Source organism: Ambystoma mexicanum, chromosome 1p (assembly GCF_040938575.1).
Source record: "Ambystoma mexicanum isolate Mex_15411 chromosome 1p, UKY_AmexF1_1, whole genome shotgun sequence".
In the NCBI taxonomy this organism is placed as follows: Eukaryota; Metazoa; Chordata; class Amphibia; order Caudata; family Ambystomatidae; genus Ambystoma; species Ambystoma mexicanum.
Genome location: NC_090921.1, coordinates 232,379,480 through 232,392,068, shown reverse-complemented (window position 1 = coordinate 232,392,068; position 12,589 = coordinate 232,379,480). Strand labels below are relative to the sequence as shown.

Genomic DNA, 12,589 nt, shown 5'->3' with positions numbered 1-12,589 from the left:
TCACTCTGCTGATCCCTTTTAGTAGAAGGGGCCGCTGCGCCTTGACTGGAAGCAGGGCAATCTCAGATTATGCAAACAGCTCATAGAGGCCCAGCCCGAGTAGGTGCCAGTCTCACACGTCTGCAAAGGCCTTCAATGAGGCTTTCAGCAGAAGTCAAGAGTTTACGAGTGACCATTCGCATGGAACTGGCAGGTGTGTTAAATCAAGTGCTCTACCGCAGTAATGCTGCTTGTCAAGCATTGGTAGTTCAGTGGTAGAATTCTCGCTTCCCAAGCGGGAGGCCCGGGTTCGATTCCCGGCCAATGCATGGCACTTTTGTAGACGTGTCTCTTGATATTTTAAAAGGCATGGGAAAAGAAAAATGGAAACGGTAGATAAGATGATTGCATTGCTTGTCTGTTTTCTGCGCAAAGAAAGCACTCTGCTGCCCTCTTTTAGCAGAAGATGGAACTGCAGTTTCAACTTAAGGCGGGAAACCTTCTATTATGCAAATAATTCCCAGAAGACCCCAGAAGCCCAGATTGAAAGGGTGTCAGCCTCGTGTGGCTGCAAAGATATCCCCTGAGTCCTGCAGTAGAAGTCTGGCTTTCCTGAGGCACGGTGCTCAGGGAACTGCACTCAGAGTAGCGACCCATACAAAGGCCACCCTCATCTACCAGTGTGCTTGCCTCTGTCCACTTTTCCTGTCTATAGAACCTGGCCGTTCGTGGCCAAGTGAGTGAGAAGGACTGCCAGGGCAGCGCAGCTCCCATTCACCCACCGGAGCTGGCGCCATCCTCATGTCACTGCAGTGCTCTGTTAAATCAGCTGCTCTGGGCTGCAATGGTCCAGAGCACTGTAGCGCCAGTGTGCAGCATGTAAGGCATTGGTGGTTCAGTGGTAGAATTCTCGCCTGCCACGCGGGAGGCCCGGGTTCGATTCCCGGCCAATGCATGAGCGTTTTGCACATGTACCTTTCGTTGACTTTGAAGCATCGTGAAAAGGAAGAGATCAAACAAAAAAACAAGCCTTGATTGCCTTGCTTGCCTTATTTCTGCTACTAGCGATCACTCTGCTGATCCCTTTTAGTAGAAGGGGCCGCTGCGCCTTGACTGGAAGCAGGGCAATCTCAGATTATGCAAACAGCTCATAGAGGCCCAGCTCGAGTAGGTGCCAGTCTCACACGTCTGCAAAGGCCTTCAATGAGGCTTTCAGCAGAAGTCAAGAGTTTACGAGTGACCATTCGCATGGAACTGGCAGGTGTGTTAAATCAAGTGCTCTACCGCAGTAATGCTGCTTGTCAAGCATTGGTAGTTCAGTGGTAGAATTCTCGCTTCCCACGCGGGAGGCCCGGGTTCGATTCCCGGCCAATGCATGGCACTTTTGTAGACGTGTCTCTTGATATTTTAAAAGGCATGGGAAAAGAAAAATGGAAACGGTAGATAAGATGATTGCATTGCTTGTCTGTTTTCTGCGCAAAGAAAGCACTCTGCTGCCCTCTTTTAGCAGAAGATGGAACTGCAGTTTCAACTTAAGGCGGGAAACCTTCTATTATGCAAATAATTCCCAGAAGACCCCAGAAGCCCAGATTGAAAGGGTGTCAGCCTCGTGTGGCTGCAAAGATATCCACTGAGTCCTGCAGTAGAAGTCTGGCTTTCCTGAGGCACGGTGCTCAGGGAACTGCACTCAGAGTAGCGACCCATACAAAGGCCACCCTCATCTACCAGTGTGCTTGCCTCTGTCCACTTTTCCTGTCTATAGAACCTGGCCGTTCGTGGCCAAGTGAGTGAGAAGGACTGCCAGGGCAGCGCAGCTCCCATTCACCCACCGGAGCTGGCGCCATCCTCATGTCACTGCAGTGCTCTGTTAAATCAGCTGCTCTGGGCTGCAATGGTCCAGAGCACTGTAGCGCCAGTGTGCAGCATGTAAGGCATTGGTGGTTCAGTGGTAGAATTCTCACCTGCCATGCGGGAGGCCCGGGTTCGATTCCCGGCCAATGCATGAGCGTTTTGCACATGTACCTTTCGTTGACTTTGAAGCATCGTGAAAAGGAAGAGATCAAACAAAAAAACAAGCCTTGATTGCCTTGCTTGCCTTATTTCTGCTACTAGCGATCACTCTGCTGATCCCTTTTAGTAGAAGGGGCCGCTGCGCCTTGACTGGAAGCAGGGCAATCTCAGATTATGCAAACAGCTCATAGAGGCCCAGCTCGAGTAGGTGCCAGTCTCACACGTCTGCAAAGGCCTTCAATGAGGCTTTCAGCAGAAGTCAAGAGTTTACGAGTGACCATTCGCATGGAACTGGCAGGTGTGTTAAATCAAGCGCTCTACCGCAGTAATGCTGCTTGTCAAGCATTGGTAGTTCAGTGGTAGAATTCTCGCTTCCCAAGCGGGAGGCCCGGGTTCGATTCCCGGCCAATGCATGGCACTTTTGTAGACGTGTCTCTTGATATTTTAAAAGGCATGGGAAAAGAAAAATGGAAACGGTAGATAAGATGATTGCATTGCTTCTCTGTTTTCTGCGCAAAGAAAGCACTCTGCTGCCCTCTTTTAGCAGAAGATGGAACTGCAGTTTCAACTTAAGGCGGGAAACCTTCTATTATGCAAATAATTCCCAGAAGACCCCAGAAGCCCAGATTGAAAGGGTGTCAGCCTCGTGTGGCTGCAAAGATATCCACTGAGTCCTGCAGTAGAAGTCTGGCTTTCCTGAGGCACGGTGCTCAGGGAACTGCACTCTGAGTAGCGACCCATACAAAGGCCACCCTCATCTACCAGTGTGCTTGCCTCTGTCCACTTTTCCTGTCTATAGAACCTGGCCGTTCGTGGCCGTTCGTGGCCAAGTGAGTGAGAAGGACTGCCAGGGCAGCGCAGCTCCCATTCACCCACCGGAGCTGGCGCCATCCTCATGTCACTGCAGTGCTCTGTTAAATCAGCTGCTCTGGGCTGCAATGGTCCAGAGCACTGTAGCGCCAGTGTGCAGCATGAAAGGCATTGGTGGTTCAGTGGTAGAATTCTCGCCTGCCATGCGGGAGGCCCGGGTTCGATTCCCGGCCAATGCATGAGCGTTTTGCACATGTACCTTTCGTTGACTTTGAAGCATCGTGAAAAGGAAGAGACCGAACAAAAAAACAAGCCTTGATTGCCTTGCTTGCCTTATTTCTGCTACTAGCGATCAGTCTGCTGATCCCTTTTAGTAGAAGGGGCCGCTGCGCCTTGACTGGAAGCAGGGCAATCTCAGATTATGCAAAACGCTCATAGAGGCCCAGCCCGAGTAGGTGCCAGTCTCACACGTCTGCAAAGGCCTTCAATGAGGCTTTCAGCAGAAGTCAAGAGTTTACGAGTGACCATTCGCATGGAACTGGCAGGTGTGTTAAATCAAGCGCTCTACCGCAGTAATGCTGCTTGTCAGGCATTGGTAGTTCAGTGGTAGAATTCTCGCTTCCCAAGCGGGAGGCCCGGGTTCAATTCCCGGCCAATGCATGGCACTTTTGTAGACGTGTCTCTTGATATTTTAAAAGGCATGGGAAAAGAAAAATGGAAACGGTAGATAAGATGATTGCATTTCTTGTCTGTTTTCTGCGCAAAGAAAGCACTCTGCTGCCCTCTTTTAGCAGAAGATGGAACTGCAGTTTCAACTTAAGGCGGGAAACCTTCTATTATGCAAATAATTCCCAGAAGACCCCAGAAGCCCAGATTGAAAGGGTGTCAGCCTCGTGTGGCTGCAAAGATATCCCCTGAGTCCTGCGGTAGAAGTCTGGCTTTCCTGAGGCACGGTGCTCAGGGAACTGCACTCAGAGTAGCGACCCATACAAAGGCCACCCTCATCTACCAGTGTGCTTGCCTCTGTCCACTTTTCCTGTCTATAGAACCTGGCCGTTCGTGGCCAAGTGAGTGAGAAGGACTGCCAGGGCAGCGCAGCTCCCATTCACCCACCGGAGCTGGCGCCATCCTCATGTCACTGCAGTGCTCTGTTAAATCAGCTGCTCTGGGCTGCAATGGTCCAGAGCACTGTAGCGCCAGTGTGCAGCATGAAAGGCATTGGTGGTTCAGTGGTAGAATTCTCGCCTGCCACGCGGGAGGCCCGGGTTCGATTCCCGGCCAATGCATGAGCGTTTTGCACATGTACCTTTCGTTGACTTTGAAGCATCGTGAAAAGGAAGAGACCGAACAAAAAAACAAGCCTTGATTGCCTTGCTTGCCTTATTTCTGCTACTAGCGATCACTCTGCTGATCCCTTTTAGTAGAAGGGGCCGCTGCGCCTTGACTGGAAGCAGGGCAATCTCAGATTATGCAAACAGCTCATAGAGGCCCAGCCCGAGTAGGTGCCAGTCTCACACGTCTGCAAAGGCCTTCAATGAGGCTTTCAGCAGAAGTCAAGAGTTTACGAGTGACCATTCGCATGGAACTGGCAGGTGTGTTAAATCAAGCGCTCTACCGCAGTAATGCTGCTTGTCAAGCATTGGTAGTTCAGTGGTAGAATTCTCGCTTCCCAAGCGGGAGGCCCGGGTTCGATTCCCGGCCAATGCATGGCACTTTTGTAGACGTGTCTCTTGATATTTTAAAAGGCATGGGAAAAGAAAAATGGAAACGGTAGATAAGATGATTGCATTGCTTGTCTGTTTTCTGCGCAAAGAAAGCACTCTGCTGCCCTCTTTTAGCAGAAGATGGAACTGCAGTTTCAACTTAAGGCGGGAAACCTTCTATTATGCAAATAATTCCCAGAAGACCCCAGAAGCCCAGATTGAAAGGGTGTCAGCCTCGTGTGGCTGCAAAGATATCCCCTGAGTCCTGCAGTAGAAGTCTGGCTTTCCTGAGGCACGGTGCTCAGGGAACTGCACTCAGAGTAGCGACCCATACAAAGGCCACCCTCATCTACCAGTGTGCTTGCCTCTGTCCACTTTTCCTGTCTATAGAACCTGGCCGTTCGTGGCCAAGTGAGTGAGAAGGACTGCCAGGGCAGCGCAGCTCCCATTCACCCACCGGAGCTGGCGCCATCCTCATGTCACTGCAGTGCTCTGTTAAATCAGCTGCTCTGGGCTGCAATGGTCCAGAGCACTGTAGCGCCAGTGTGCAGCATGTAAGGCATTGGTGGTTCAGTGGTAGAATTCTCGCCTGCCACGCGGGAGGCCCGGGTTCGATTCCCGGCCAATGCATGAGCGTTTTGCACATGTACCTTTCGTTGACTTTGAAGCATCGTGAAAAGGAAGAGATCAAACAAAAAAACAAGCCTTGATTGCCTTGCTTGCCTTATTTCTGCTACTAGCGATCACTCTGCTGATCCCTTTTAGTAGAAGGGGCCGCTGCGCCTTGACTGGAAGCAGGGCAATCTCAGATTATGCAAACAGCTCATAGAGGCCCAGCCCGAGTAGGTGCCAGTCTCACACGTCTGCAAAGGCCTTCAATGAGGCTTTCAGCAGAAGTCAAGAGTTTACGAGTGACCATTCGCATGGAACTGGCAGGTGTGTTAAATCAAGCGCTCTACCGCAGTAATGCTGCTTGTCAAGCATTGGTAGTTCAGTGGTAGAATTCTCGCTTCCCAAGCGGGAGGCCCGGGTTCGATTCCCGGCCAATGCATGGCACTTTTGTAGACGTGTCTCTTGATATTTTAAAAGGCATGGGAAAAGAAAAATGGAAACGGTAGATAAGATGATTGCATTGCTTGTCTGTTTTCTGCGCAAAGAAAGCACTCTGCTGCCCTCTTTTAGCAGAAGATGGAACTGCAGTTTCAACTTAAGGCGGGAAACCTTCTATTATGCAAATAATTCCCAGAAGACCCCAGAAGCCCAGATTGAAAGGGTGTCAGCCTCGTGTGGCTGCAAAGATATCCCCTGAGTCCTGCAGTAGAAGTCTGGCTTTCCTGAGGCACGGTGCTCAGGGAACTGCACTCAGAGTAGCGACCCATACAAAGGCCACCCTCATCTACCAGTGTGCTTGCCTCTGTCCACTTTTCCTGTCTATAGAACCTGGCCGTTCGTGGCCAAGTGAGTGAGAAGGACTGCCAGGGCAGCGCAGCTCCCATTCACCCACCGGAGCTGGCGCCATCCTCATGTCACTGCAGTGCTCTGTTAAATCAGCTGCTCTGGGCTGCAATGGTCCAGAGCACTGTAGCGCCAGTGTGCAGCATGTAAGGCATTGGTGGTTCAGTGGTAGAATTCTCGCCTGCCACGCGGGAGGCCCGGGTTCGATTCCCGGCCAATGCATGAGCGTTTTGCACATGTACCTTTCGTTGACTTTGAAGCATCGTGAAAAGGAAGAGATCAAACAAAAAAACAAGCCTTGATTGCCTTGCTTGCCTTATTTCTGCTACTAGCGATCACTCTGCTGATCCCTTTTAGTAGAAGGGGCCGCTGCGCCTTGACTGGAAGCAGGGCAATCTCAGATTATGCAAACAGCTCATAGAGGCCCAGCTCGAGTAGGTGCCAGTCTCACACGTCTGCAAAGGCCTTCAATGAGGCTTTCAGCAGAAGTCAAGAGTTTACGAGTGACCATTCGCATGGAACTGGCAGGTGTGTTAAATCAAGCGCTCTACCGCAGTAATGCTGCTTGTCAAGCATTGGTAGTTCAGTGGTAGAATTCTCGCTTCCCAAGCGGGAGGCCCGGGTTCGATTCCCGGCCAATGCATGGCACTTTTGTAGACGTGTCTCTTGATATTTTAAAAGGCATGGGAAAAGAAAAATGGAAACGGTAGATAAGATGATTGCATTGCTTCTCTGTTTTCTGCGCAAAGAAAGCACTCTGCTGCCCTCTTTTAGCAGAAGATGGAACTGCAGTTTCAACTTAAGGCGGGAAACCTTCTATTATGCAAATAATTCCCAGAAGACCCCAGAAGCCCAGATTGAAAGGGTGTCAGCCTCGTGTGGCTGCAAAGATATCCACTGAGTCCTGCAGTAGAAGTCTGGCTTTCCTGAGGCACGGTGCTCAGGGAACTGCACTCTGAGTAGCGACCCATACAAAGGCCACCCTCATCTACCAGTGTGCTTGCCTCTGTCCACTTTTCCTGTCTATAGAACCTGGCCGTTCGTGGCCGTTCGTGGCCAAGTGAGTGAGAAGGACTGCCAGGGCAGCGCAGCTCCCATTCACCCACCGGAGCTGGCGCCATCCTCATGTCACTGCAGTGCTCTGTTAAATCAGCTGCTCTGGGCTGCAATGGTCCAGAGCACTGTAGCGCCAGTGTGCAGCATGAAAGGCATTGGTGGTTCAGTGGTAGAATTCTCGCCTGCCATGCGGGAGGCCCGGGTTCGATTCCCGGCCAATGCATGAGCATTTTGCACATGTACCTTTCGTTGACTTTGAAGCATCGTGAAAAGGAAGAGACCGAACAAAAAAACAAGCCTTGATTGCCTTGCTTGCCTTATTTCTGCTACTAGCGATCACTCTGCTGATCCCTTTTAGTAGAAGGGGCCGCTGCGCCTTGACTGGAAGCAGGGCAATCTCAGATTATGCAAAACGCTCATAGAGGCCCAGCCCGAGTAGGTGCCAGTCTCACACGTCTGCAAAGGCCTTCAATGAGGCTTTCAGCAGAAGTCAAGAGTTTACGAGTGACCATTCGCATGGAACTGGCAGGTGTGTTAAATCAAGCGCTCTACCGCAGTAATGCTGCTTGTCAGGCATTGGTAGTTCAGTGGTAGAATTCTCGCTTCCCAAGCGGGAGGCCCGGGTTCGATTCCCGGCCAATGCATGGCACTTTTGTAGACGTGTCTCTTGATATTTTAAAAGGCATGGGAAAAGAAAAATGGAAACGGTAGATAAGATGATTGCATTGCTTGTCTGTTTTCTGCGCAAAGAAAGCAATCTGCTGCCCTCTTTTAGCAGAAGATGGAACTGCAGTTTCAACTTAAGGCGGGAAACCTTCTATTATGCAAATAATTCCCAGAAGACCCCAGAAGCCCAGATTGAAAGGGTGTCAGCCTCGTGTGGCTGCAAAGATATCCCCTGAGTCCTGCGGTAGAAGTCTGGCTTTCCTGAGGCACGGTGCTCAGGGAACTGCACTCAGAGTAGCGACCCATACAAAGGCCACCCTCATCTACCAGTGTGCTTGCCTCTGTCCACTTTTCCTGTCTATAGAACCTGGCCGTTCGTGGCCAAGTGAGTGAGAAGGACTGCCAGGGCAGCGCAGCTCCCATTCACCCACCGGAGCTGGCGCCATCCTCATGTCACTGCAGTGCTCTGTTAAATCAGCTGCTCTGGGCTGCAATGGTCCAGAGCACTGTAGCGCCAGTGTGCAGCATGAAAGGCATTGGTGGTTCAGTGGTAGAATTCTCGCCTGCCACGCGGGAGGCCCGGGTTCAATTCCCGGCCAATGCATGAGCGTTTTGCACATGTACCTTTCGTTGACTTTGAAGCATCGTGAAAAGGAAGAGACCGAACAAAAAAACAAGCCTTGATTGCCTTGCTTGCCTTATTTCTGCTACTAGCGATCACTCTGCTGATCCCTTTTAGTAGAAGGGGCCGCTGCGCCTTGACTGGAAGCAGGGCAATCTCAGATTATGCAAACAGCTCATAGAGGCCCAGCCCGAGTAGGTGCCAGTCTCACACGTCTGCAAAGGCCTTCAATGAGGCTTTCAGCAGAAGTCAAGAGTTTACGAGTGACCATTCGCATGGAACTGGCAGGTGTGTTAAATCAAGCGCTCTACCGCAGTAATGCTGCTTGTCAGCCGGAAGCGGGAGGCCCGGGTTCGATTCCCGGCCAATGCATGGCACTTTTGTAGACGTGTCTCTTGATATTTTAAAAGGCATGGGAAAAGAAAAATGGAAACGGTAGATAAGATGATTGCATTGCTTGTCTGTTTTCTGCGCAAAGAAAGCACTCTGCTGCCCTCTTTTAGCAGAAGATGGAACTGCAGTTTCAACTTAAGGCGGGAAACCTTCTATTATGCAAATAATTCCCAGAAGACCCCAGAAGCCCAGATTGAAAGGGTGTCAGCCTCGTGTGGCTGCAAAGATATCCCCTGAGTCCTGCAGTAGAAGTCTGGCTTTCCTGAGGCACGGTGCTCAGGGAACTGCACTCAGAGTAGCAACCCATACAAAGGCCACCCTCATCTACCAGTGTGCTTGCCTCTGTCCACTTTTCCTGTCTATAGAACCTGGCCGTTCGTGGCCAAGTGAGTGAGAAGGACTGCCAGGGCAGCGCAGCTCCCATTCACCCACCGGAGCTGGTGCCATCCTCATGTCACTGCAGTGCTCTGTTAAATCAGCTGCTCTGGGCTGCAATGGTCCAGAGCACTGTAGCGCCAGTGTGCAGCATGTAAGGCATTGGTGGTTCAGTGGTAGAATTCTCGCCTGCCACGCGGGAGGCCCGGGTTCGATTCCCGGCCAATGCATGAGCGTTTTGCACATGTACCTTTCGTTGACTTTGAAGCATCGTGAAAAGGAAGAGATCAAACAAAAAAACAAGCCTTGATTGCCTTGCTTGCCTTATTTCTGCTACTAGCGATCACTCTGCTGATCCCTTTTAGTAGAAGGGGCCGCTGCGCCTTGACTGGAAGCAGGGCAATCTCAGATTATGCAAACAGCTCATAGAGGCCCAGCTCGAGTAGGTGCCAGTCTCACACGTCTGCAAAGGCCTTCAATGAGGCTTTCAGCAGAAGTCAAGAGTTTACGAGTGACCATTCGCATGGAACTGGCAGGTGTGTTAAATCAAGCACTCTACCGCAGTAATGCTGCTTGTCAAGCATTGGTAGTTCAGTGGTAGAATTCTCGCTTCCCAAGCGGGAGGCCCGGGTTCGATTCCCGGCCAATGCATGGCACTTTTGTAGACGTGTCTCTTGATATTTTAAAAGGCATGGGAAAAGAAAAATGGAAACGGTAGATAAGATGATTGCATTGCTTGTCTGTTTTCTGCGCAAAGAAAGCACTCTGCTGCCCTCTTTTAGCAGAAGATGGAACTGCAGTTTCAACTTAAGGCGGGAAACCTTCTATTATGCAAATAATTCCCAGAAGACCCCAGAAGCCCAGATTGAAAGGGTGTCAGCCTCGTGTGGCTGCAAAGATATCCCCTGAGTCCTGCAGTAGAAGTCTGGCTTTCCTGAGGCACGGTGCTCAGGGAACTGCACTCAGAGTAGCGACCCATACAAAGGCCACCCTCATCTACCAGTGTGCTTGCCTCTGTCCACTTTTCCTGTCTATAGAACCTGGCCGTTCGTGGCCAAGTGAGTGAGAAGGACTGCCAGGGCAGCGCAGCTCCCATTCACCCACCGGAGCTGGCGCCATCCTCATGTCACTGCAGTGCTCTGTTAAATCAGCTGCTCTGGGCTGCAATGGTCCAGAGCACTGTAGCGCCAGTTTGCAGCATGTAAGGCATTGGTGGTTCAGTGGTAGAATTCTCGCCTGCCACGCGGGAGGCCCGGGTTCGATTCCCGGCCAATGCATGAGCGTTTTGCACATGTACCTTTCGTTGACTTTGAAGCATCGTGAAAAGGAAGAGATCAAACAAAAAAACAAGCCTTGATTGCCTTGCTTGCCTTATTTCTGCTACTAGCGATCACTCTGCTGATCCCTTTTAGTAGAAGGGGCCGCTGCGCCTTGACTGGAAGCAGGGCAATCTCAGATTATGCAAACAGCTCATAGAGGCCCAGCTCGAGTAGGTGCCAGTCTCACACGTCTGCAAAGGCCTTCAATGAGGCTTTCAGCAGAAGTCAAGAGTTTACGAGTGACCATTCGCATGGAACTGGCAGGTGTGTTAAATCAAGCGCTCTACCGCAGTAATGCTGCTTGTCAAGCATTGGTAGTTCAGTGGTAGAATTCTCGCTTCCCAAGCGGGAGGCCCGGGTTCGATTCCCGGCCAATGCATGGCACTTTTGTAGACGTGTCTCTTGATATTTTAAAAGGCATGGGAAAAGAAAAATGGAAACGGTAGATAAGATGATTGCATTGCTTGTCTGTTTTCTGCGCAAAGAAAGCACTCTGCTGCCCTCTTTTAGCAGAAGATGGAACTGCAGTTTCAACTTAAGGCGGGAAACCTTCTATTATGCAAATAATTCCCAGAAGACCCCAGAAGCCCAGATTGAAAGGGTGTCAGCCTCGTGTGGCTGCAAAGATATCCCCTGAGTCCTGCAGTAGAAGTCTGGCTTTCCTGAGGCACGGTGCTCAGGGAACTGCACTCAGAGTAGCGACCCATACAAAGGCCACCCTCATCTACCAGTGTGCTTGCCTCTGTCCACTTTTCCTGTCTATAGAACCTGGCCGTTCGTGGCCAAGTGAGTGAGAAGGACTGCCAGGGCAGCGCAGCTCCCATTCACCCACCGGAGCTGGCGCCATCCTCATGTCACTGCAGTGCTCTGTTAAATCAGCTGCTCTGGGCTGCAATGGTCCAGAGCACTGTAGCGCCAGTGTGCAGCATGTAAGGCATTGGTGGTTCAGTGGTAGAATTCTCGCCTGCCACGCGGGAGGCCCGGGTTCGATTCCCGGCCAATGCATGAGCGTTTTGCACATGTACCTTTCGTTGACTTTGAAGCATCGTGAAAAGGAAGAGATCAAACAAAAAAACAAGCCTTGATTGCCTTGCTTGCCTTATTTCTGCTACTAGCGATCACTCTGCTGATCCCTTTTAGTAGAAGGGGCCGCTGCGCCTTGACTGGAAGCAGGGCAATCTCAGATTATGCAAACAGCTCATAGAGGCCCAGCCAGAGTAGGTGCCAGTCTCACACGTCTGCAAAGGCCTTCAATGAGGCTTTCAGCAGAAGTCAAGAGTTTACGAGTGACCATTCGCATGGAACTGGCAGGTGTGTTAAATCAAGCGCTCTACCGCAGTAATGCTGCTTGTCAAGCATTGGTAGTTCAGTGGTAGAATTCTCGCTTCCCAAGCGGGAGGCCCGGGTTCGATTCCCGGCCAATGCATGGCACTTTTGTAGACGTGTCTCTTGATATTTTAAAAGGCATGGGAAAAGAAAAATGGAAACGGTAGATAAGATGATTGCATTGCTTGTCTGTTTTCTGCGCAAAGAAAGCACTCTGCTGCCCTCTTTTAGCAGAAGATGGAACTGCAGTTTCAACTTAAGGCGGGAAACCTTCTATTATGCAAATAATTCCCAGAAGACCCCAGAAGCCCAGATTGAAAGGGTGTCAGCCTCGTGTGGCTGCAAAGATATCCCCTGAGTCCTGCAGTAGAAGTCTGGCTTTCCTGAGGCACGGTGCTCAGGGAACTGCACTCAGAGTAGCGACCCATACAAAGGCCACCCTCATCTACCAGTGTGCTTGCCTCTGTCCACTTTTCCTGTCTATAGAACCTGGCCGTTCGTGGCCAAGTGAGTGAGAAGGACTGCCAGGGCAGCGCAGCTCCCATTCACCCACCGGAGCTGGCGCCATCCTCATGTCACTGCAGTGCTCTGTTAAATCAGCTGCTCTGGGCTGCAATGGTCCAGAGCACTGTAGCGCCAGTGTGCAGCATGTAAGGCATTGGTGGTTCAGTGGTAGAATTCTCGCCTGCCACGCGGGAGGCCCGGGTTCGATTCCCGGCCAATGCATGAGCGTTTTGCACATGTACCTTTCGTTGACTTTGAAGCATCGTGAAAAGGAAGAGATCAAACAAAAAAACAAGCCTTGATTGCCTTGCTTGCCTTATTTCTGCTACTAGCGATCACTCTGCTGATCCCTTTTAGTAGAAGGGGCCGCT

General features: G+C 51.0%; 22 non-coding genes across 22 annotated transcripts; all 22 read left to right on the top strand.

Moving 5' to 3' along the window:
- The first annotated feature begins 237 nt into the window (after window positions 1-237).
- On the top strand, window positions 238-308 carry TRNAG-CCC (transfer RNA glycine (anticodon CCC)). Its single transcript has one exon. It is a non-coding gene; the product is annotated as a tRNA-Gly (tRNA).
- A 555-nt stretch (window positions 309-863) lies between these two features.
- Window positions 864-934, top strand: TRNAG-GCC (transfer RNA glycine (anticodon GCC)). The gene has a single exon. It is a non-coding gene; the product is annotated as a tRNA-Gly (tRNA).
- A 350-nt stretch (window positions 935-1,284) lies between these two features.
- Window positions 1,285-1,355, top strand: TRNAG-CCC (transfer RNA glycine (anticodon CCC)). Its single transcript has one exon. It is a non-coding gene; the product is annotated as a tRNA-Gly (tRNA).
- Window positions 1,356-2,331: 976 nt separating this feature from the next.
- On the top strand, window positions 2,332-2,402 carry TRNAG-CCC (transfer RNA glycine (anticodon CCC)). Its single transcript has one exon. It is a non-coding gene; the product is annotated as a tRNA-Gly (tRNA).
- Window positions 2,403-2,967: 565 nt separating this feature from the next.
- TRNAG-GCC (transfer RNA glycine (anticodon GCC)) lies at window positions 2,968-3,038 on the top strand. Its single transcript has one exon. It is a non-coding gene; the product is annotated as a tRNA-Gly (tRNA).
- Window positions 3,039-3,388: 350 nt separating this feature from the next.
- TRNAG-CCC (transfer RNA glycine (anticodon CCC)) lies at window positions 3,389-3,459 on the top strand. The gene has a single exon. It is a non-coding gene; the product is annotated as a tRNA-Gly (tRNA).
- A 555-nt stretch (window positions 3,460-4,014) lies between these two features.
- TRNAG-GCC (transfer RNA glycine (anticodon GCC)) lies at window positions 4,015-4,085 on the top strand. The gene has a single exon. It is a non-coding gene; the product is annotated as a tRNA-Gly (tRNA).
- A 350-nt stretch (window positions 4,086-4,435) lies between these two features.
- TRNAG-CCC (transfer RNA glycine (anticodon CCC)) lies at window positions 4,436-4,506 on the top strand. The gene has a single exon. It is a non-coding gene; the product is annotated as a tRNA-Gly (tRNA).
- A 555-nt stretch (window positions 4,507-5,061) lies between these two features.
- Window positions 5,062-5,132, top strand: TRNAG-GCC (transfer RNA glycine (anticodon GCC)). Its single transcript has one exon. It is a non-coding gene; the product is annotated as a tRNA-Gly (tRNA).
- A 350-nt stretch (window positions 5,133-5,482) lies between these two features.
- TRNAG-CCC (transfer RNA glycine (anticodon CCC)) lies at window positions 5,483-5,553 on the top strand. Its single transcript has one exon. It is a non-coding gene; the product is annotated as a tRNA-Gly (tRNA).
- Window positions 5,554-6,108: 555 nt separating this feature from the next.
- On the top strand, window positions 6,109-6,179 carry TRNAG-GCC (transfer RNA glycine (anticodon GCC)). Its single transcript has one exon. It is a non-coding gene; the product is annotated as a tRNA-Gly (tRNA).
- A 350-nt stretch (window positions 6,180-6,529) lies between these two features.
- Window positions 6,530-6,600, top strand: TRNAG-CCC (transfer RNA glycine (anticodon CCC)). The gene has a single exon. It is a non-coding gene; the product is annotated as a tRNA-Gly (tRNA).
- A 565-nt stretch (window positions 6,601-7,165) lies between these two features.
- TRNAG-GCC (transfer RNA glycine (anticodon GCC)) lies at window positions 7,166-7,236 on the top strand. Its single transcript has one exon. It is a non-coding gene; the product is annotated as a tRNA-Gly (tRNA).
- A 350-nt stretch (window positions 7,237-7,586) lies between these two features.
- On the top strand, window positions 7,587-7,657 carry TRNAG-CCC (transfer RNA glycine (anticodon CCC)). Its single transcript has one exon. It is a non-coding gene; the product is annotated as a tRNA-Gly (tRNA).
- A 555-nt stretch (window positions 7,658-8,212) lies between these two features.
- On the top strand, window positions 8,213-8,283 carry TRNAG-GCC (transfer RNA glycine (anticodon GCC)). The gene has a single exon. It is a non-coding gene; the product is annotated as a tRNA-Gly (tRNA).
- A 945-nt stretch (window positions 8,284-9,228) lies between these two features.
- TRNAG-GCC (transfer RNA glycine (anticodon GCC)) lies at window positions 9,229-9,299 on the top strand. Its single transcript has one exon. It is a non-coding gene; the product is annotated as a tRNA-Gly (tRNA).
- A 350-nt stretch (window positions 9,300-9,649) lies between these two features.
- Window positions 9,650-9,720, top strand: TRNAG-CCC (transfer RNA glycine (anticodon CCC)). The gene has a single exon. It is a non-coding gene; the product is annotated as a tRNA-Gly (tRNA).
- A 555-nt stretch (window positions 9,721-10,275) lies between these two features.
- TRNAG-GCC (transfer RNA glycine (anticodon GCC)) lies at window positions 10,276-10,346 on the top strand. The gene has a single exon. It is a non-coding gene; the product is annotated as a tRNA-Gly (tRNA).
- A 350-nt stretch (window positions 10,347-10,696) lies between these two features.
- On the top strand, window positions 10,697-10,767 carry TRNAG-CCC (transfer RNA glycine (anticodon CCC)). Its single transcript has one exon. It is a non-coding gene; the product is annotated as a tRNA-Gly (tRNA).
- A 555-nt stretch (window positions 10,768-11,322) lies between these two features.
- Window positions 11,323-11,393, top strand: TRNAG-GCC (transfer RNA glycine (anticodon GCC)). Its single transcript has one exon. It is a non-coding gene; the product is annotated as a tRNA-Gly (tRNA).
- A 350-nt stretch (window positions 11,394-11,743) lies between these two features.
- TRNAG-CCC (transfer RNA glycine (anticodon CCC)) lies at window positions 11,744-11,814 on the top strand. The gene has a single exon. It is a non-coding gene; the product is annotated as a tRNA-Gly (tRNA).
- Window positions 11,815-12,369: 555 nt separating this feature from the next.
- On the top strand, window positions 12,370-12,440 carry TRNAG-GCC (transfer RNA glycine (anticodon GCC)). The gene has a single exon. It is a non-coding gene; the product is annotated as a tRNA-Gly (tRNA).
- The last annotated feature ends 149 nt before the right edge of the window (window positions 12,441-12,589 follow it).